General features: G+C 40.7%; 1 protein-coding gene across 1 annotated transcript in view; it reads right to left on the bottom strand.

The window, feature by feature from the left end:
* MICU2 (mitochondrial calcium uptake 2) overlaps positions 1-21,065 on the bottom strand; it is a 155,275-nt gene that overhangs the window by 40,204 nt on the left and 94,006 nt on the right. The window lies entirely within an intron of this gene.

Below are 21,065 nucleotides of genomic sequence, written 5' to 3'. Positions count from 1 at the left end.
CCGTCACTTCTCCAGCCACCCGCCCTATCACACCGCTGTCTCCTCAGCATTTCTCCTCATACAGAGCTCGAAGCCCCACGTCCTTCACTCTTACCCCTCTCATTGCTCCTTTCCTTCACTTCCAGCTCGCCTGGACTCCAGCCAGCCGCTCCCTCCTCCTTACTGACGCAGCGCCAGCACAGGCAGAGCTGCTTGCATTTGCTCTCGGGACCGATGCCGCTGGGTGCAGCCGCCTGCCTCGCTCCGTGCCTGGGCTCCGAGGCTGCTCCAGGGGCATCTCACAGCCGCAGGGCCCCCAGCACAGCGCTGCTGGTTGGGAATGGGATGGGACAGAGGCAGCCTGGTGGGCAGCAGTCAACCTTCTGCCAAGCACTTTCACATAGCTTAGCCAAAACGAGGCGCGTTCTCACTAAAACAGCACATTTCTGTAACAGTGGCAAAAGACATGCCCGGCTGCAGGGGGACCCCACCGGCAACTTTTGGCTTCGAACCTGGGAAGCTGCTGGAACATCTCAGCCAGCACCAGTCTGCTTTTCAGCATGGGCAAGCCAGTGCCTTGGTCTCTGCTCCCTGAGCTGGCAGTAACATTTTTGCTGAAAAATTCCTCTCCCCAGCCCCCAAATCAGCCTAAGGCAGGCACCTGGCACATAACATTTCAACCCAAATGTTTAAGTTTGACAAAAGTTATAAGCAACTAAAATTAGGGTTTTATAAGTGGAGTGTTGAGTGACCCCAGCAACAGGTGCTGCCAGCACCACCTGTCACTGAGTATGAATACATTTTTGTGCAGCCCATGTACATGTATTTACACACGCACATATATAAAGCCACATGCATAGATACCTTCTAGCTCAAAGGAAACACAAAATCCACTGCTCTGCCTCATTTGAGATAAAAGAAGACAGACTACCAACAGTTTGGGAGAGCAAGTAAAAATACCTATACCCAGCAGGGCTGAGTCCTGAGCAGTGTAACACCACCGCAGAGCATTTTAATGAATGGCTGTTTAGCAAGTACTGTGATTCAGATCTCAGCCTTGAAATGTCGCCTCCTCTGTACAGTGCATTTCAACGAGGAATTAAATTGCCCTGTGGCAGCCCTTTCATCTCTGGAGAACCCACCAGGCAAGAAGCCTTCTAAGAGGGAATGAGTCAGGCTGCGTGTCCACAAAAAACACAATCTGAAAGAAAAAAGGGAAAACCACCCTGCGATGATTTTCACTGAAAGTGCGCCTTGTATTTGTTTTGAAGCCAGCCACACACCCTTATTTGGTTTGCAGCAGCTCTGCTCCTTCCATCCTCCTGGTGGCCCAAGGAGCACCAGCTCCAGGAGGACAACCACCACGGCAGTACTGTAGCAGGCAGTAGCTGTTTGCCAGCTTCCAGGAGGATGACGAAAGAGGCGAGCTGAACTCTGCAAGCTGGAACGGCAAAGGCATGGATAATTGATGCAAGGTAAGGAGAAAGCACTGGGAGCTGCAGCTTAGACACTAGTTGGCCAAGTCGGTGAGGCTTGGTTAGGTTTGTGCTTCTCTTCACCGTGCTGAGTTACACCTCATTTACTCAGTTTTAGGGAATATATCCTTAGTGACAATAATACTACCTCGATAAAAACTAGGAAAGGGGAGGAGAATCTGTTGTAGACATGTGGACCCTCTTTTCACCAGCCAGTAGAGTAACAAATGCAATTGCTGAGAGCTCACGCAAAGACCTGTGGCAGCTGTCAACACCTCCCCTCTTGCTTTCAGCTACGGCCACCCTCCAGAGGAAGGTTAAGATCTTAACACACCACGACCTGTTTCAGAGGTGAAAAGATAGTAACAGCAATGGTACAGAGGTGCTCATGCTACCGCTGACTGGGGAAGCTTGGCACAAGGGAGAGGACCAACGCAGGCGATGAAGACTTTGCTGAGTGGCAGAGGAGGAGGAGGAGGAGAAGGATGGGCTTCAAAATAAAAAGTTCTTATAACGTAGGTGAATGAAAATGGCATTCAGATGTCAGTAAGCTTGTGTGCAGGCACACCAGCATTTGTTTTTTTTTTGAAAGAAACACCCAACAACCCACACCTGACATTTGGGGCACTAGTGTTATTTTTCATATTGTAGTTTGTTTAAAGCATTAGAACACAGTCTTATAATATAATAATATAATGTAAACTGTAGAATTAATTTCCTCCAATAACTACTTGCATATTTTCTAAGCATTACATCCAGTTATACCCTACTGGTACTGTCACCATATAAAACCATCTGAGAAGGTTCAAATCTCAGCTTTCACTTGGAAACATTACCTACTTTTATTGAACCACTCGCAATATTCTTTGAATACTAATTCAGCTCTTGGTGCTTATTCTTTCCATTTATTGACTCACACATCACACATGCAGCCCTCTGATGAACAACATCTTTTAAAACTTTATTCCCTAATTCTTCTTTGCAAGAAATACACTGCAAATGTAGGAACAGTTTTCTTAACCAGTTCAGATACAAAAAAAATGCCTCTTCCTCTTTATCAGTTAGATCTTGGTGCTGCTGTTCCTGACAAATGGCCACAAATATACAAGGCTCTAAGTCCTTCTCTGGGGAATACAGGCAAGGATATTATTCTTAGGAACAATTTAATGTAATAAGTAAAAGAACTACATGATGCACTTTTCTATAGTTTTATTCTTTTACCTTTATATATTTTTGCTAATAGGAAAATTAATGACATATGAGAAAACTTCATTATAGTAGAAACAGTCTTACTATGATATCAGAAGAAGAAACTTGAAATTTTTATTGTTTTGAACAGGAATGGATGGGAAGAAAGACATTTCTTTTCTTTTTTTTTCCTTTCCTGCATGTCTGCCAAGACTGTGATGGAATTCTGGCTTGAGGTACAATGAGCATTTTCAAGGGTCTCTACCTATTTTACAGATGCCATCATCTGGCTTTCACTATCTACAGTGGATCCATGAAGCAACCATGAGGTACAGACACACCTTGCACAGACAAAAAAAAAGCCATTCTAGCTTTTTAAGCTGAATGAATGCTGAGTCTACTTGCAAGCAGACAAATTCTGTGCTGTTAGCCAAGAAAGTTAGCTGACAACTGTAATTAAGAAAACACTGCCAAAAGCAGCTACTTCAGCTTTAATTTGCCCTCGGCAAGCCTGGGTATTTTGTCACATACATTCCTTACAATAGAAGGGTTTCCATCAACTATCAATTTTTTACACTGAGCTGTAGAATGAGCCTGACATCAATGTTAGGATTAGCATTAGGAAAGGGCTGAATTAAACAAGTACCCACTTGCACTCCGTAACAGCCATTTACACCCGCACGGCTCAGGAAGGGCTCAGATCTGACAAAAGATGTGCAGAGCCAAAGAATGAATAAAATCACTAAGATCCACCATTACAACAACAAAAACTAAATGCCGGAGCAAAAGCAGAAAAATTACTATCATCAACGACAGCAGAGAAAGCAGAATTTTGCATGTCTCAATATTGCTCTATTTTGCTAATATGGAAATCATCATTAATTTTCAAAGAAATCTTCCTCCATAGACTTTAACTTCAAATTGGAACAGTATTAAATAGGGATCTTTTCTTAAGGGAACAACAGGCTCCTGTCCCTCTTATCAGCAATGTCACTGAGAAGGTTTGACCAGGATCTCCAGCTCTACTTCAGATAGACACAGTGATAACCAAGTGAAAAAAAAAAAAGTCCTCACAGTTTTAAAATATTAGATAGCAATCATTGCTATCCTTGCTGAAGTTTGACAAGTTCAAAGTCACATTAGGGATCTAGGAAATTACTTTTTTTCCCAGAAAAAGTAAGAAGACGACAGTGTTCTGTGTGTCACAATTCAACAAAACCTTCGTTCTGCAAAATGATGGATGAAATGGACCTTTTAGATTGGATGGGAATTCAGCACAGGTTTAATCTGCAGGCTCTGAGGATCAGGGCCTTAATCAGAAACGCTGTGTGCAACTCATGCTGCAGCCTTTGCAGAAAAGCCCACGCTGCAGCCTTGCCAGCCATTGGGAACAAGGCTTTGTTTTGCTCCCTTTTAGCCCACTGCCAACTTCCACACAAACCAAACTCCGCAAGTTCAACCCCTGGACCCCAGTGAGCTAGGTTAGATAAGAATCATGGACACTGATTTCCTTCAGGAGACCTGGTTATTATTATTATTTTTTAATTAGTCTAAAATATAAGATTATTGAAATCCAGAATTGTACTGAATTCCCAGCTCTTTTTATTATTAATATTTTTATATGATACTGGACAGGTAACTTATCTCAGCAAGTTCTTCTTTGTTTACCTTGCTTCTTTACATACTCAGCACTTAAAAGCAAAGACAGTCTCTTCCATGCATTTTTAAAGACCTTACTGTTAATGAAACCAATAATGTAAAGGGCACAACTCAAGACAGTAATTACTTCTTTAAAGCCTCCTTTCGAAATATTGGTGACAGAGATAAATCAAGGATAGCCAAAAAAAAGAGAGAAAACCTTTTGAGGGCATGACAAACCAAGCGGTCAGATTCCTATAGCTACTGGCACATCAATATCTGAATAATAAATGAGAGCACTATTTAAATGAATTAAGAAACCGCTTCAGCTAGAAAGCTTTTACTGAATTAGGGCATTGCTCTATTGAAACGTAATTGACAGAAGTCATTTCAATCACATGAATTAGTGAATTGAACCACCTGAATTAAAATCTAAGTACGCCCGGTGGAAAAGGCAATTTACAATAATAGCAGCTTCTGATATTCTTTACCAAACAAGCTTTGCATCTGTCCTTCTTTATTTAGAGCAATCATCCCTCCACGGAAATGAGAAATACACGGTCCTGGGCGGGGGCCAGCGCTGGCAAGTCTCCATCTCAGAGGAGCAGTTGCATCAGCCCCGGCCGGTGCAGGAGGACGTCTCTGTGAGTCAGGCGCCCTGGGGTAAGAGGGGTGGGAAGCTGATGCAGGGAGGAAACATCAAAGGATGACACAGCCTTTTAGGAAACTGAAAGAGACTGAACATTTCAGATAAGCCAATTTCCAAAACCCGTTAAAGAGACAGTGGCATGTAGTTACCAACGTTAACCAGAATATCCCATGGCATCGGGTTAAAACCACAGCTTGTGTTGCTCACCACTGAGCATGTGAGCACCTCTGTCCTCTCTGGGGCTGTAGCAGCAGCCTTTGGGAACGGCAGGGAGAACAAGGGAGCCACTTTTCCATAGGTATTATCCAGGGAAGGTGACTTGCTCCCAGGTCTGCTCTCCATCCTAATAACATACCCAGGATGCAGACAGGAAAAGTTTGAGAATATGCTCAAACTCCCAGGCTTACCAACACACGTGCCCTGCAAATCCTTGCAGTGTTATATAGCATACAGGAAGGGATTTCTTCCAATACAACCAAAATGTGTAGCAGCAATCCAGGCTGGGAAGAGCTAACTGAACTGAAATTTGACAGCTCTCCGTGTCTGCAAGTAACGGCAGCTCTCAGCCACGGCAGGAGCGAGAGATGTGAGATAAGACTTCACAGGTCTTATTTCACACTTGAAGAGCAAGAAGCCAAGCAGAGCATGCAGATCCCTGGCAGATGAGCAGCTCCCTGGCAGGAAAAGCTGCCAGCCCGCTGTGCTGGTCCTGAGGTCAGGACTGGAGACAGCATCCAGAAGAAAAACTTCTGTTGGGTGAAATGCAAGGCTCCAAACTCCCAATTAAGCGCCCCATGCTTGGTTGCTCTAGCTTCATTTAGGTATCTAAAAATTAGATGCCTAAATCTGAGTCAGTGGTCTCTATGGTGCTTTGCTATAGCTACGATGGTCTACAAACATACGTAGAAAAGGGTGTATAATTAGCTTCAAAACCTGCTGCTCCTATTTCAGGTCTGAAGGAGAGCTCATGTGCCCAAAGGCTTGTCTAATTTTTCCAGTTTACAGCAGCTGGTCTAATAAAAGATATTATCTCTGTCTACAAACCTCATCCTGACTTATGACTCCAGCCTCCCGTTATAGTCAGGGGAGAGAACAGACACAATGGAAGAGCAATTTATTCCGCATTGAGATAGGCGTCTACTATAGGCCTTGGACTTACCTACTTCCTTCCATTAACTTTAAAGAGATCCTACAACCACTCGCTCTGGCCTGACATTCACTTTTATATATCAAAACTGAGTAGATAAATACTTTTGCAAGTGTTATATTAAGAATTTTATCAGGTGCAAAGGGGAAAGTGGAATATGGTACAAGAGGTGGAATGGGCGGCATAACTGGAGTAATAAATTATCATAAAGGACAACTACCTGGAAGGAGCCTGTATCCATAATGTATGTTTCAGAGACGAGAAGGGTGGAGAATGACTCCTGCCAATCTCCAGAGCATATTATGCAGTTCAGACTTCTGGGATGGCATCTCCTGAACCTGCATAAAACCATGGACCTTGCGCAAAGAGCATGCAGGCAGAACCTCAGCTCAGGAAAAGCTCCATGAGATGGCAGTCATTCTTATCTAGCAGAGCAAACAGCATAAGCTAGACTAAGCCTTCAAGACTTTGAATTCATGAACTTTGTTCCTGCTGTGAAATGAAGAGGAGATGATTTCTGTAGCATTGCTGTGCTTTATGCTGTCATCGTCTCCTACTGCTAACAAAGACTAGTTTTTGAAGTATAGCAGTGCTGGAGCACATGCTAGGCTGAGGTACAAACAACAGATGAAGATAAACTCAGATAGCCTCGTGTCACTAGAGGTTTAATTCTATTCCTCTACTAGACAGTGGTGGAAGTCAGGATCCCTGGACTAAGGGCTTTGCAATCTACTTTAAGCGGGGAGAAGGTATGTATAACAAAAATGAAGAGGCAAGTAAAGTAAGAACAACAACAATAAAATGACACAATTAAAAGTTTAACTGCATGCACAACTTGAGAAAATTGCCTCTTAATTGTAAACAGAGATGAATTTGGATTCGAAATGAGAATGTGTGCCTCTCAATCGTCCCACTATCAAAACGAAGGAAAAGGTCAACAACTTAACAGCAACAGAAATTTATTTTAATCTCCTGTATATGACTTGATTTAAGCTTATGTGCTCAATACAAAGCTGCTGTCACTACTGTAGCAAGTATCCCTGTTGTATCTTACTCAACCACTTTTATAATTTGTTCTCTTCCGTATGTATCTGAAGATCTTACCTATAGTGCACTTACAAGCTGGCATTTTCACATGCATCTTGCAAAATGTCACAAAATGTAAGTACAGTTAAAGACAACAATATTAAAGAATGCAAGAATATTAAAAATTTAGTTATCACAAGTTGGATTCACATGCTGGCATACATAAGTGAGGTACCAGGTGAAGAATTTGTCCTTTGCATGGGGATTTATCAGTAGCATAAAGCTACCTTACTGATCCTGAAATAAGGAGAAAAGGCCTGTGTCAGTGAAGGGTAAGCGGTTCGGCTGCAGCAGGGAACCAAACTGCATTTTTTTTACTACGGACAATAACCCCCCCTTTTATTAGAGAGGACTTCTCTTTTTCACCTTTTTGACTACGCATAATTTATACCCTAAGCAGGAACTGCAAATCATATCAAAGTGTACCAAATGACATGAAGTAACTGGTTTATTTATTGTGCTCTGATATGTAGCAAACAATCTGACATGCAAGAATATGACAGATAACAAGGCCAGAAAAGACCACAGGGGCCACCTACTTTGTCCCGTCGCTCCCAGCAGACTTTTGCTCATTCATTTTTATCAGTTTATGTACCCCCAGATACATGGCCACACATTTGAAAGATAATATTAATACTAAACTGGAGTTTGGGGCTCAAAAGATGATAGTGACATTCAACTGCTATGCTTATGAAATAGTTTGCTTTTTCTTAAACTTACTCAACTAAGTACAAACATCAGGGTAATGTTGATATTGTTTATTCCTAGTGAAACAAAAAAAAAAAGAAATGTAATAATATAATTAAAAAAAATAAAATTGGAAGCATTTTGTGAAAAATTTGAAGTTTTTTTTGGGTGGTATCAGCATGAAAAATGCAGTGCTGTTACCATAACTCTGTTCAGATGTAGGGCATTTATAGCGCCTGTGTCCAAGCAGTAAATAGCTGACATATCAGTGCATCAAGCCAATTTAAATTACTGCAGTGAGTAAGTAACTGGGAGCACTGACATTTCACATAAATTGGGTGGGTTCTCAAGAGTCCTGTAAATATAATATGCTGTGTAGATCCAGTTTACATAGTAGCTCACTTTTTTTTTTCCATTTCACCCTATGACATATCAAATTATTTACACCATCATTAATGCTTTCTTTTTTGTTAAAAAAATATTTTTCTTTTAAAGATTAACTTACTTCTTTTTACAGCAATATGCAGTAAAAGTTCGCAGAACCATTGCTAAAAATGTTCCCGGGGGTGACAGCTGATTGGAAAAATACAATGAAATTTTGTTAGAAGTCTCAGTTTGGAAAAATTCTGCTCATTATATCCCAGCAATTCCTAGTGAGACCTTCGGAAAAGAAAAAAGGGTGGGGGGACGGCTGACGCCCACCTACACAGCTATCGTGAACTCTGGAAATCTCATCAATGGGATACTTGATTTCTATCACTGCACTATCCTAATGATGCTGGTAATCTCTGCTCCTGTTCCACTCTGCTGTTGCCTTGTCCTTCCAACAAACACATAATTTGACTCCTTTAGGGCTGCCTTACATCCTTCCCAGACTAAATTCATCCTTCCCAGCATTTTGTTGCTCTTATCTGTTTTCCAGAGGTAAAAAAAACTCTAGGAAACAGCACAAACAGCATCTTTTTGGTGATTGCAAGTTGGACTCAGGAGGTTCAGAGGGGTTTGTGGGAGGATCTGTGAAGCAAGGTTCCCCAGTGGTTAATGCAAATTGTACAGCCATTTCTCCAGCAAAATGTATTGCAAATGAAAATTTGGTAGGAGTGGTTTACAGACCACATGGTTCTGCTGCTGCCCAGATGGACCTTGATAGGGTGAAGAAATGGATCAACAGGGATCTCATGAAGTTCAGCAAAGGGAAATGCCAAGTCTTGTACCTTTGGAAGACTAAACCCTGGGTAGCAAGTGGCTGGAACTGACTAGCTGGAAAGCTGCTTGGCAGAAAAGGACCTGGGGTCTTGGTGGACCAGAGGCTGATAATGAACCAGCAACGTGACATTGTACCACAGAAGGCCAAAAGCATCCCAGTTGGTGATCCCTCCCCTCTGCTCAGTCCTGGTGAGACACACCTGGAGTGCTGGGCTCCCCAGTACAAGGGAGACATGGACGTCCTGGACATACAAGCAAAGGGCCAGGAAGAAGGGACTGGAACATCTGACAAACATGGAGCTGGAATTGTTTAGCCTTGAGAAGATAAGGTACAAGGGGATCATACCAGTATGTATAAATACCTGATGGGAAGGAGCAAAGACAACAGAGATAGACTTCATAGTCATGTCCACTGTATGGACAAGAGGCAACATGCAGAAATTGAAATGTAAGAAATTTAATTTAAGCATATCAATGAACTGTTGTTATGGTGAGGGTGGTCAAGCACTGGAACAGGTTGCCCAGAGGGGTTATGGAGTCTCCATCCCCAGAGATATTCAAATCCCAACTTGACACGGTCCCAAGCAACCTACCCTCACTGACCCTGCTGGGATAATCTCCAGGGCTCCCTTCCAGCCTCAGCTATTCTGTGATTCTATGAATGAATGCTTGAAGACATTTGTTTCCACAATGACTACGAATACAAGACATCTCTCTAATTTAATACAGTCACCTAACTGACTTTGCAATAGGAAAACATCAGTTTAGGTGCCTGTGTAACTTACTCTAACACTAAGTAAAAGCAATAGCTGGTAGGCTGCATGTAGAGATTTAAGATTTCCCCCCCTTGCTTATACCAGAGGCAACAACATTCTTTACTATGCGTTTAAGACTGTATCCTGGTTTACCTCTCACTGACAACTTGTGAAGAGAGCAAAAGCTATTTTTGCTTTAATTCTTAAAACCAGAGACCACAACATATTGGATTTAACTGTGAATTCGGACATTTTATTGAAAGGAAACAGTTCTACATTGGTAATTTTTGATAATGAGAACTCCTTATTTAAGATCAAGGCCTAGGACATTTTGTCTTGCTGTCTAGAGCATGGTAAACACCACAAAAATTCAGAACCCTATTATGTTTATCTTCCAGAACATAAGCCTTATTCATGGACAGGCAATTTACATTGACTAGATGTCTGAGTGTGCTCAGTACAGTTACAGTACAGTTATAGTACAGTTAATTTCTAAATTATAACCAATATAAATTCTGCTTAGGAATGAAAGGATCAGCTGAACATGCACTAGATGGTTTTCAGTTACTGTATGGGGTGACTGGGGCTAGCTTCTCTTCACCTCTGCCTTGCAGCAGACTTCTCTTGAAGAAACCATAAATACATTTGTACAACAGGACGAAAAGGCATGAAATCACTTTCTTTACATATTTAGATTTTAGATATCTTGAAAGCATTTAGTAAACTAATGACTGCCTTTTTTTTGAATGTGGGTATGTGGAACTTCTAAAATGTGATGAATCAAAACAAAATAAAGTTCACAACAAGGTTGTTTCAGATCCACTTGCTAATATCCCATGGTTTTACTCAGGATACTTGCATTTTGGATCCAGAGGGCAGTGAGGAGAGAGCACAGCAAGCTCGCTACCCTGAACTTTGGGAGAGCAGACTTTGCCCTCTTCAGGGATCTGCTTGGTAGAGTACCACGCGACAAAGCCCTGGAGGGAAAAGGGCCCCAAGACAGCTGGTTAATATTCAAGGATCACCTCCTCCAAACTTAGCAGCGATGCATCCCAACAAAGAAGATGTTGGGCAAAAATGCCAGGAAGCCTGCATGGATGAACAAGGAGCTCCTGGCCAAACTCAAACAGAAAGAGGAGGCCTCCAGAGAGTGGAAGCAAGGACAGATAGCCTGGGAGGGATACAGAGACATTGTCTGATCAGGTCAGGAAAGCCAAAGCCCTTTTAGAATTAAATTTGGCCCGGGACATGAAAGGCAACAAGAAACGCCTCCATGGGTATATCTGTGATAAAAGGAAGACTAGGGAAATTGTGGGCCGTAAGTAGCCCTGGGAATGTAGTGGTAGGACAAAGGGGAATGGCTTTAAACTAAAAAAGGGTAGATTTAGATCAGACGTTAGGAAGAAGTTTTTTACTCAAGAGTGTGGTGAGGCCCTGGACCAGGTAGCTCAGAGAAGTTGTGGATGCCCCATTCCTGGAAGTGTTTAAGGCCAGGTAGGATGGGGTCTAGTGGGAGGTGTCCCTGCCCATGAGAGGGGGGTTGGAACTAGATGACCTTTAAGGTCCCTTCCAACCCAAACTGTTCTGTGATTCTATCACTTTTGCAATTGGTGATATCCATCTGTTCCTCACCTTCCCAAAGTGTCCTGACACTGTCCATTGAAAGAAGAGGCTAAGTAAACACACACAAAAGAAACATCCGTTTTGCAAGTTGTTTTATTAAAAGAATGAACTGAATTACTGGATGTCTTTTCTAGCATAACACAACACATCACTTTCTTTTTCAGCAGAATCATAACAATTGCAACTAACTCCCATTAGTGATTAGTGAATCGGCATAAGAAGAAAAAAGGGCTATTTGAGGGAAAGAGACTTTTGGCATAGGTACAGCACTGTAGCACTTAACTTCAGATATTTTAGATTCCTAGAGATTATAAGGATGACTAGTGGTAAATGGAATTGCTATTCAGAGCTGAATTAAGCTGATCCTGTCTTGTCAGAATTTCCAGAAGGAACCTTTTCCCTTTATAAGGCTCTGAAGTGCAACCTTATATGAAAATTTTAGGAAGGCCAGTGTGGTGCAGACGACACCAGTGATGACACTACTTTTTCCAGTTGCCACTGTGAGAAGATAAGGATATTCTAATTACCTTGTTTGGGAACTTGCCTAGAGAAGATGCTGCCTATTGCTTTGGGTTTTTTTTTACTGGTCCTGTGCTGACCTGCTTCATTATTTCCAGAACTCCTCAGGTTTTGGCATTATTGTAATCTCTAGCTGTTCTTTCTTTCTTCCTTCTCATATGGCATAGGAGTTCCTTTCAGTGGTTGAATTGCTTCAGTTGATGGTCCACGTTATTATTGCTTTTACCTTTAAATTAGCCAGGAGTTTCTTTCTAAGATTAGCTCATTCTGTTTTTAGCTAATCTAGAAGCTCAGAGCAAACCAGTAACATCCCCTGCTGAGTCTGACTTGTTTATACATCATTAACATCTGTCACATAGCAATTAACAGCTGTTTGGGAAGTTTTCATACAGCAGGGGCTCCAAGAGCATGCAAGTGCTAACAGAAGGCTTCTTTATTTTAAGCTAAGTAAGAAAGGTTTATCTTATTTTTGCCACACAAAATTACTACTGAAGGGATCTAGTTTTGGCTAGTTTTTTCAGAGTATCAGAATGAAGACAGTTACCTAAAACTGACTTGAAACATTGCCTTTATTCAGAAGGTAAGGTGGTAATGGAAACAGGAGCAGGATCATGAAAAGTCTGAGAACTCCCCTGAAAGGTAAGAGAGAACTAAAGTGATGAGAAATCATAGAAGAGCTTAAAAACAGATGTTACTTGTGACTTACCATAGTGGCCAAAATGCTAAGGTTAATTTCCAACTTAGAAAAAGAATTAATGCTGTTAATAGAAAGTTTAATAATAAATTACTGATGTGATATCCATCAGCATTCCCTACCAGTAGAAAATAAAGTCTTGTGCACCACCTAGAACACCTCTTCTACTCTAAGGGATGAACTTTCAAGACTGAATAAGAGAAGTGAAGATAAGCCTTCTCTTGAGCCTGTGATCTCAAATTCCTCAGAATCTAGAGGAAAAATAAGTCTGTCAAAAAAAAAAAATATTGAGACAATGATCAGTAGTCTCTTTAAAAAAAGTAATCACATCTTTTCTAGAATTGTCTTGTTTGCCCAAGACCTGCCCCCATCTCAATTCAACTCATCTGATGTAGCAAACCCCCAAAATACATTTGTCTTTACCTTGCCTTCATGTATATAATCAGGTTTCTAAAGAATTCTGATCCTGTTTAGCACCATAGTAAACACTGTATTAGGACTGTCAAAATAGATACAGAACAGAGGAATTTATTCAGTAAAGACAATGGAGGAGACAAATGTAAAAACAAAACTACACTTCACATCAAAATTCCTACTAACAGCAACTCATTTAACTTGCAGAAGTCTTCAATAAGCTGGGGTTCTGTGTCCACTGCTTCTAATTATCGTTGTATTGTCTCCTTCCTGTCATACTCATCTTCTCTGACCAAACTAATTGCTCCTCCAACAGCAACACTTGGACTGAAAAATGGAAGAAGGTGTGCTAAGATGTATATCATCTGAGGGGCATTAACCCCTTCACTGTACACATCTAAAAAAATGTTCTTGGTCAGATCTCTCTCCTTTTTTTTTTTTGTGGTCTTACCCACATTTCCATGATTATGTTAAAACTTTGTTCAAATGAGAACACCTGACATATTTTGCTCTGTTGTAATACTCTCAGCCAGGCATATGCACAGAGCTACAAATGAGGACCAAAGCACCTGTGGTGCTGGAAGCTGTTCTGCATGTACAGACTGCGAGTGAAGTGCATGCTAAACAAGCACAAGTATATTTCTTTATTAAGCATTGATTTGTATCACTTAGCTCCGCAACTGATGCTGCTGTTTGACAATCAGAAACAGCATTTACCTAAGAAGTTCCCAACTTCAATGCTTTTTCCACCTCTTAGGACACAGTGATTGCAGGTGGGCTGTGCTCTGAGCCAAGGAATGCAGTTGGCTTTGTAAAAAGAAATCAAATTCAAAAAAAAACCCACCATGGAATAAAGCTACCTACACGAAGCCATGGAATAGATGCCCTCTCCCAAGCCAGATGAGATGAAAATAAACCTGGGTTTGATTAACCTAACAAGACCAGTGCTGAGTCGTGATATAATTATCTATAATGCATCATGGGGTTAAGATTCAAAAGTAAAAAAAGCTTATTTTAGGTAATAGAAAATGTTGGCACAAGAGCAAGTGGGTTTAAACGGAGAATGATTAATTTTAGGTTGGATATCAGAAGAGTGTTCAAGCAACAGAGAAGATGCTGTGTCACTGCTTTCCAATATAAGCAGTAGTGACAACTGATTTTAAATTCAGCATGAAAAATTTATACAAGGTCTATATTTTAAGTTTTTAAACTGCTAAAATGGGAGCTGACTTTTAGAAGGTACATGATAAATGTTGACACACTTAGCCATTGAATACTAAAAAGAAGTGCTAAGGCATTAGGTATCACCCTAACAGAGCATACAAATGCTTAAAAAAAACACTAGAAGATATTACACGTTAACTTAGGTGAGCTGTGGTAATAGGTATGAATGTTCTTATGATGGCATGATTAAGCAGATATCCTTTCTCCTCCATACAACAGTACTGGACTCAAAGAACAGTGACTGTCCTGAAATGAGCATTTGCTTTAGCTGCAGTGGAAAGAGATTGAATAGGAATGGGAATCAAATTCTAAGCAGGCTTTTTACAATTCCCACAGTGAATGCAAATGAAAAGCAATAGGCAGCTTTCTTGTAATGAATGGGTAAAGTAATTTTATGTTGCCCACTGTAAATTGAGCATTTACAGGTAATGGGTTACTTGTCTTAAGTACTGTTCCTAGTCTCCATAGCAAAGCCACTCTTATTTTTTCCCCAGTGGAGTCTGCCTTTACTATCAGACACATTGCAGAAAATGTTGCTCCCTTTTGCTAATAGTTGGTCTCTTTTGCTGATTAGACCAAAGCTAGAGAAGCAGATGAAATTTTTGAACATTAGGTTTTATATTTTCTCCTAGGAAAGTGACAATGAAACAGAAGTGAGCTGTCACATTTCCCACCACCAGAAAACCCACAGAGAAGAATTAATCAGTGTGTCAGGGCATGGGTGGCTGCTCAGAAGTTGTCAGAGAGAGCAGAACAAATAAATACATGCCCAATGGAAAAGCAGATGCCCATTCACATGAGACAAAATGACTAATTTTAGTATTCTCTATTATAAGAATCTGCTATGTCAGGCTCACAACTGTTTGGATTCGGTCCACAGTTAAGAACAAACACATCTTGCTCTTCTGCAGGAAAACAAACCAAAAAACATTCGGAGAGGAACAAAAAAAGACAGAAGTCTTCTGATTTCTAGAAGTCAGGGTTTCTCCAGTGGGACAGGTGACTTACTAAGTGCGTGCCAATACCACCGCAGCAGCAAGACTCCCCTGTCCCAGCAGTTCCAGCAGCATCTGAGGCTCTGGTGCAGAGGGCATGAAGCAAAGGCACAAAGAGGCAGCAAGTACCTGGGAAAACAAGCTCTATCATACTGAAGACTTCAAATGTCAGCTTTCCCAAAAGACTACTAAAATACTCTGAACAAAGTCAAATGGCAGCTGGCTTGGCCATGTTTGATATTCAAACTCCATCTGGCAAGAACCAAGGCAGGATTTGTTGGGAAGAGTGGCAGCTTTCGTATGTTATGGCTGAAAAATCCTCAGGCTTTCAGGTATGCAAGCCTTTTCCAGGTCTGAGAGGAAAGATTTAAGGAAAGCTGTAGCCAGCAGAATGACCAGGTGCTCAGCAGCGTGAGGGATGGCAGGGTGAGGACCAGGGCTCTCTGACAGCCTGGCTAGTGTTGGGAGGTCGGTTCCCTTGCTGAGACGTGGCTCTGGGACGTGTCCTCCTCTGCAGTAACTGGGCTGGGCACCGTCATGTAAGCAGGTGGCTCTAACAAGAGAAACCTGTGTGTTTTATGCATGGTAACAAGCTCTGAGCTTGGTATTTGCTTTTGTTTCACAGTAGGCGAGAGAGGCTACAGACTGCAACCTGTGCTGTAACCACTGCAGGTGCCTCCGGGCTGGGCAGCAAAAAATGAGTGGATAATGTGGGCATGTTCCCCCTTGGGAAATGGATGCCAATGCTCTCAAAACAGGGGGCAATACAGCTTCTCAAAGGTCCCCCTGTGGGCCCTAGCTGTTCACTTGGCAAGTGGGGATTGCTCCATTCATCTGCCACAGCAGGCTGCTTACCTTGCCTGCTCTCACCGCCTATAAGGAGAGCAATACTTGGTGGTTCCACCTTAGGATTATCAAGTATCAAGATTACTCCAAAAAGAATCAACCACATGACTAATATCACAAAAATCCTGCTCTGGCCTAAGGGAAAGCACAGAACCATGAGCACAAAGTTACACACAACTGAAAACATGAGGCCAGAATGCAAGATAGATTTTGGCAGGAACCTGACGTGCACTTCTGGCACCCGCCAGACCTAGGGGTCTGCCAGAGCACCATCATTTCTAAGTACTGTAATGAAACCCAAGGTATTTTATAAGCAGATTGCACTTTTTAGATACAAAACAATACCTGTCAGTGTTAAGGACATATGCTGCAAGAAATTAAAATACATTTAAGAGTGATAAAAATTCATTGAGTCTGATTTTCACGCTACATCTGTTAAGACTTAATTGTCAGTTAAGCAGGATGTTTCAGAACTGATTAAGTTCCACTGAATTTATTAAAGAAATAATACTGAAGTAATCTGTCAAAAAAGTATTCAGAACCCATGGCAGAAAAAATCCCAGAGATATTTTCAGTGGTATGTCAACAATTACGTTATAAATGCAGTCCAAGTAATACGTGGTGTTCTACAAATATAAAAAGTCCTTACAAATAGGAAAAATATTCAGAGCCCAAGAACAATTGTAGGAGTTCTTGAATTTTGCTCACATGTATTACAAAAGAGAAGTGTGACTTCTCTGTTAAGTATTTTAAATATCACAGTAGCATGTCACGAAACTGGAATAGTTAACTAAAGCAGAAACTGTTGCAAGACTTCTGAAATTCTAAGGCAGACGATGTTTATACAACAAGCAGGCTCCTGTTATTAATAACCAGATCTTTCCATTACTTGTACTACAAGTATTCTGTATGCACACAATATATTTTCATTCTTTTCAAGGAATCTGTTTTCCATTCAGGTGCCATTAAATAACCAATAACTTTCACACTTTAAATAACTAAATCCTTCAAGATGTGTGTTGAGACCACTTGCCTCTCGCTTAAAACTCGGCTGAAGTCTGATCAGTTTTAGTATCGATACTATTTTTGTGCCCGGTTTTAAAAAACTGCTTTCATTCATTGAGAACTTGCAATATACCTCCTCATTAACTATTGCTCTTCAGAAAGCAGAATAGCTAGCAAAATATCTTCAAATCATGGTGTCTTGCCAAAATTTTTTTAACTAATCAGCAAGCATTGCAGTCCACAGAGATAAGAATTCTGATTCTGCGTCATTCTCCAGCTAGTCAGCATTGCCACAAAAGGAAAAATAAGAAAAAACAAAGCCAGGAGCTTATTATAACCTTGCTGTTGTCTCAAGCAGACATAGACACAAAAAGAAAATGTAATTAATATAATCCTAGTATAGTTTTAAGGATCAAAAATATATTTCCCTGCCTGACCTTCCAAGAAATGTATCCCAGGTACCTCACGTATTGTCTTGTGACATGGATGCAGGCATGGAAATGGAACAGGGATAGCCAAAAGGCACCCACCCACTGTGCAATGAGATGGCAAAACCTACTCCTTTGTAAGGGATTTTGCTGCAGTTCCCCTTCCTCTGACCACCACTGTTCAGTCTTCCTCCCTCTCCCCCCTCGGACTGCGCACACTCCCTGGCTGCTGTCTGGCACCTCTGCTCTAATCCCAGCACCTCTTGTCTCTTTCTGGGACTCTCAGCTTAAGAAATTCTCTTGAAGAACAAGAGGAAAAAATAAGTCAGTGCAATTGCTAGGGATCAATACACCAAAAAGCAGCTTGGCCAACAGGCCATATTTGACTGCTGCCAGGGGAAGATCCCATTTCCCCATAAGAATCCCAATTCAGATTCTGCTACTTTATACCTTGTGATGTGTGATGCAACCACTGTGAAAGTACAGAAGCCTTTATTCTGATTTTACAACAAAGTTTATGTCCAAACATAAATACACATTACCAAGATTTTATGATTTTCTGCAGTATTTCTACTGTTTCTAGATAAAGAACAATTTAAAATTAATTTTTAGATAAACCAATCTAGTAGACATGATCAGTGTTGCAACAGACAGTCTATGTAACTCAGTTATCAGTGTTAACAAACTGCTGCAGATGAGAAAAAAAAATAAGATACTGACTAGCTTATCTATTTAACAACAATTGACTGAGGTGAAACATCCTATCCACATCAATCTGATATTTTATACGTCAATTTCAATGCTGTATTTGGACAGTTAAGAGAAAATGAAACACCAGATGTACTTAATATGTTTCTTTAAAGAGTTTCTTAGGGTTGTGGTAGGATTTCCTAATGATGTTTGGATGATGAAGGACTGCTGAACCAGACACATGACAAATTCACGATATGGACTCGTTACAAATGCAGAATTTTTCAGCAGCCTGGTTATCTGCTTATGTATGCAGCACCCTCGACAGTAACATCATTTTCCTTCATTAGTAAGCCCACTCTAAGAAATGAGTAAATGACAACTAAGAAGGTTTGGCCAGAAGTTGCTGATTCTCTAAAACTCGGAAGAGATTCATGCCATGACTTCAAACCATCATGTCGCTTCGTTTTACCTTCCATCTAGCAGTGGGCAAGGGACCGTCTGTCCTGCATATCCCAGTTTGCATGTCACGGTTGGAGAATCTGAGCAACAACAAAATACCAGTACTAAAAACTGCTAAATGCAAAGAGAAAGAGAAAAAAATCCCTTTGTTATAACGTTAGAAATTCAGGAGGATTGAATTCAGTTCCCAACTGTTCCAATGGCTCCCTGTAAAACATTTCAATCTACGCTTCCCATATGGAGCTTCACAGCTTACACAAGCTTCAACTTCAGTCTTCAACTCTGAATCTTAGGTTTTAGATCTGAAACTCATGCATAACTCATATCAGTTTGATTAGTTATCATATATAACATTCAGGTCAAAATTAAGACACTGGAGAACAGGCATCTGAACTCCCCCTGTAGGCAGAAATTCAAGATATGGGCAGAAAAACTGATTCAGTCCATCCTAAAGTGCCTGGTCACTCTTGGATCTCCAAACCCCACTGACTGCACCAGCACTGACCACCAAGCACAATGGAGAACTTGGTTTTCTAGTTGTTGCAGTCTTGCATTGCATCCTCTCCTCAGATTTGTTCACATTCCTGACCACACTGATGCTGTAGCAATGTGATGCCACACATCATATCCAACCTGCCAACACATTACAACCTTGTGCCAACCATGTTTTCAAGGAAAACTTAAGTCAAACAGCTTCTCCCTGCAAACTTAAACCCCATTTATATTCTTTGCCATGTATTGTGTTAGGACTCAACCACGCCAATATCGCCTCTGGCATTTTCATGTTACCAAGCACAAGAAAATCTGTTTTAACTTCTGAAAAGTGCTGCAGATAAAGGAGTGGTTCAGGAAGTGAAGATGCTATGATACATTAAATATGGGCTGAATATGCACAGAAGGGTTTCCAGGATCAAAATCTTTATCTATTAGGTGTAAATTGCTGTCAGACAAGTTAACCTGAATGTTTGTCTTCGACTTGGAAAAGGAAGGTACTTCTGGAATAGTATAATCTTCTTCAGAAAAATGAACATAAACACGGTCCGGATTTAATGCACTGAAAAATCTTCATCTTCTGAAACATTCTTGTATCTTTAGCCTTTTTCAAAATTTAATACCGACTTTCTTATATGTTCTACAACAACAGCACATCAGAGATGGTATTTCTCTGGAGAAGTTCTAACACAACATTGGCTGCATAATTTGGAATACAAGCCTAAGTACACTTTACTGTATAAAACACAAGGTTACATAAAACTGGAAGGGTCTTTTAAAAATACTGGTGCATTTTAATGAAAATCCAGTGTCAGTCAGATGAGCCTTATCCTTTGTATACCTGTCATCTTAAAAATGCAAGCATTTTTGATGCAAGTTCATATTATCCTTACTACATACTACTAGATATTGAAAAGTTTTTACATCATGGTAAGGAGAGTGACAAAAAAACACTTTCTCACTAATTTATCATTGCATCAGATAGTGCAGTTTCCATTAACATCCTACAGATTACCCAGACGGACTTGCTGGTTTTGCAATGTTTGCTGAGCATCCCTGTAGTAACGTGGTTTAACACGAGATTGCATGGCATAGAGGCAGGAATCCAACCATCCCGAAGGTGCATTTAGTACACACTGAGTTAACTGGTACAAAACACTGCTGTAGGTGTTTTATACTGGCACAAACGCTGTGTCAGAATACCAGATTTCATTTACTGCTTGTCACTGTTTACAGAAAGGCGGATGCTTTACCTTCCTCAAAACAACTAACAGTAATAGAATTAAGCAAATATTTACAAGGGTAATCTGGCATGAAACACTGTGTGGAAAAGCAAGCAAATTTTTTTTTTTGATTGTGCCATTCTTCCTTTATAAAGCTCTTTACTTTGTCAATATGCAAAACAAAGTAAGTCTGTCACAAAACTCTGCATTTGTTATCAGCTTATTCTCCTTAAATGGCAGGACTGTAAATATTTTTCTTCGTTATCACCCTGATAGTAAATAAATTTGCAGGTGTGATTTAATCAATAGGAATGCCAAGATTTCACAATTGTTTGGCCCGTATTACAGAAAATGATTAACAGAGAAACCTATGCACCAGGAAGCAAATGAACAGAACTAGGGAACTAAGGTCCATCAAGCAGGGTTCAAGATCAGTTGGGCTGGATTTTATGATGGTTGATGTATTTGCACTACAGTTCATCTGTTTCCTTATCTTCAAAATTGTTCTATAATAAGTCATAATTTATTGCATGTTTTGCAACTTTGTCAAAGGGCACACCTAAGATTTTGTTTCAGTAAAAAATTCCACCCAACTGTGTACAGGAATTCACTAGACAATCTGGACATAGCTAAAATATTT

Source organism: Anser cygnoides, chromosome 1 (genome assembly GCF_040182565.1).
Source record: "Anser cygnoides isolate HZ-2024a breed goose chromosome 1, Taihu_goose_T2T_genome, whole genome shotgun sequence".
Classification (NCBI taxonomy): domain Eukaryota; kingdom Metazoa; phylum Chordata; class Aves; order Anseriformes; family Anatidae; genus Anser; species Anser cygnoides.
Note: the sequence above shows the minus strand (reverse complement) of the source record. Positions and strands in the feature narration are given on the sequence as shown.